Source organism: Dipteris shenzhenensis, chromosome 17 (assembly GCF_047967505.1).
Source record: "Dipteris shenzhenensis isolate YYH24624 ecotype China chromosome 17, Dip_SZ_1.0, whole genome shotgun sequence".
In the NCBI taxonomy this organism is placed as follows: domain Eukaryota; kingdom Viridiplantae; phylum Streptophyta; class Polypodiopsida; order Gleicheniales; family Dipteridaceae; genus Dipteris; species Dipteris shenzhenensis.
The window spans coordinates 5,154,491-5,156,868 of record NC_141612.1 but is presented as its reverse complement, the minus strand read 5'-3'; the positions used below and the strand labels follow the sequence as shown (position 1 = coordinate 5,156,868).

The 2,378-nt window shown below is 49.4% G+C and overlaps 1 pseudogene; it reads left to right on the top strand.

Annotated features, from left to right (window-relative positions):
• The first annotated feature begins 402 nt into the window (after positions 1–402).
• On the top strand, positions 403–1,650 carry LOC147891569 (scarecrow-like protein 18 pseudogene; annotated as a pseudogene).
• The last annotated feature ends 728 nt before the right edge of the window (positions 1,651–2,378 follow it).

Here is a 2,378-nt window from a genome sequence, read left to right as displayed (position 1 = left end):
CCAGCATGCAAAATGCACCTCTTGCCGCAGTTCATACTACTTCATAGGCAAGCTGTCAAATGCAGCAGACAGTGTTTACGTCGAAGGAATCTGCAGATGATGGTTTTCAATGAGCATTTTTCTCTTCCTGTCTACTTAGGCCCCGGACAGCTGCATGACAGCAGTTACAGGACCTACAGGGTAGGCTTCCGTGGTCTCGAGGCTCGACTCTCCCTCCTGATATCCATTTCAAGATTCGGCAGTTGCCGGGAACACGTTGCCCGACACCTTTCCCGGTGTGTCGTTCTTTAACTCCGATCTTCAGCCGGTAATCCGAGTTATAAAACGGGACCACGATCCAGAGTCCAGAGTCTTTAGACTCTAGAGGTTCCTCCCTACGGACAACATCATCGAGCAGTTGGGATGCACTCGTTGCTACCAACCATCGTCAACCATACCCTCTACTCCTTCCAGCTGCACGTTGGGATCCATGAAATGCTCGGTTCTTTCGATGCTCAACGGTCAGAATTGCAAGAGGCAAGCGGCGAAGAGCCTACCGCAGGCACATCAGACGGAGAATTCTCGTCTCCAGACAACCCCAACCTACGTGATCTTCTGTTCGAATGTGCCAAGGCCGTTTGTCAGGGCGAATGGCGACGATCTGTGAGCATGATTGGTTGGTTATCTCAGAAGTTGTCTCCACAGGGCGATTCCAGCGAGCGGGTTATAACACAGTTCGTTGATGGTCTAGCAGCACGAGTGGCTAGCGCTGTCGAAGACCGCGAGCCTATTCCGCCCAGTGCTCAAGAAATTCAGGATGCTTACTTGGCGTTCAATCAGATAATGCCCTTCGTTCGCTTCTCTCATCTCACGGCGAATCAAGCCATTTTGGAAGCGCTAGAAGGGTGGGATAGAGTGCACATAGTGGATTTCGAGATCATGCAAGGTGTTCAGTGGCCGCCGCTCATGCAAGCCTTGGCAGAAAGGTCAGGGGGACCGCCTCGTCTACGAATTTCTGGAACTGGATCCGACGCGGACTTACTGCAACAGACGGGCAACCGGCTCATGAAATTTGCAGCCTCTCTTGGCCTGCCGTTCGAGTTTCGTGCTCTGCATGCACACGGCATCGAGGATGTGAGCTCGTTCATGCTGGATACCAGGCCAGGAGAAGCCCTCGTGATAAACTGCGTACTGCAGCTGCATAGTCTCTTGCACAATGGGGGTGCTGGGCTCCCCTCATTCGTAAGGATGATTCATTCACTACAGCCCAGGATTGTGACTCTAGCCGAGAGAGAGGCTACCTATGATCAATCATTGTTCATGGATAGGTTTGCGGAGGCCTTTCAGCGTTACTCTGCGCTATTTGATTCTTTGGAGGCCACACTGCCGCCCAGCAGTGCCGAGCGGAGCAATGTCGAGACTGTTTGGTTCCGGCGCGAGATAATCAGCGTCTTGGCGTTTGAAGCAATGGAGACGGATCTCAAATGGAGAGAGCTCTTCAAAGCGGAAGGATTCGTTTCGAGTCCACACAGCACATTCGCGCTCTCGCAAGCGCGACTTCTGTTAAGGCTTCACTACCCTTCGGAGGGATACCAGATTCGTGAAGAAGACGATTGCCTGTTGCTAGGTTGGCAGGACATTCCCCTTTATGCAGTCTCTGCTTGGAACTGACATGTGTGTCCTGAGCTAATACTCGCTTGACCCGAATTGCGATGGCCAGTGGGCACAAATATTGCCTGTGAATTAAGCAGCGAAATGGACCTTGGCTCCATAAAACGGGCCGATGGGTTGAAGGGCCACAGTTGAGAAGTAATTTCTGATGGATTTCCAAGCAGATAAATGACCATCTACTTACATTGTCACAGAGTTTTGGATCTTTGAAAAGATCGTACTAAGTAGGGCATGTGCTAGACCATGTGTTTAATCTAGGTCCGCGACTGCGGTTATGTCACTTCTGTTGTGTATCGTCTCCGTATCAGCGATAGACTGGCTTTTAGCAAATTTGTGCGTATGAGAAGGAAAGAGCAAACTTAGCCAAGAAGGTAGAAAAGAAAACGGCCTGAAATTGATACGGCTTTTAAGTTTTGACTTTCAGATTGATTTTTTTCCATTTGTTGACTTGAGAGAGACATTTGTGTTTTATTTGGTTGGCGGTGAGAGATCTGAGAGGAACGTTGGCGTCTCAATAACAATCATCCTGAATCACGTTACAGGAAATGTTGTAAGCCGCGAGGATAGCCTGGTCGTAGTTATCGTTTCACGGACTCTTGGGCTGAGAATTCATGTAGAAAATTCAAATGATGCTCATTCCAAGTTCCAACTGTCAAGGCTTGATGCTCCTGGGTCCTTGTTGATAAGATATGAATCTTGATTCTTGATCATGAACGGAAGAGTTTAAG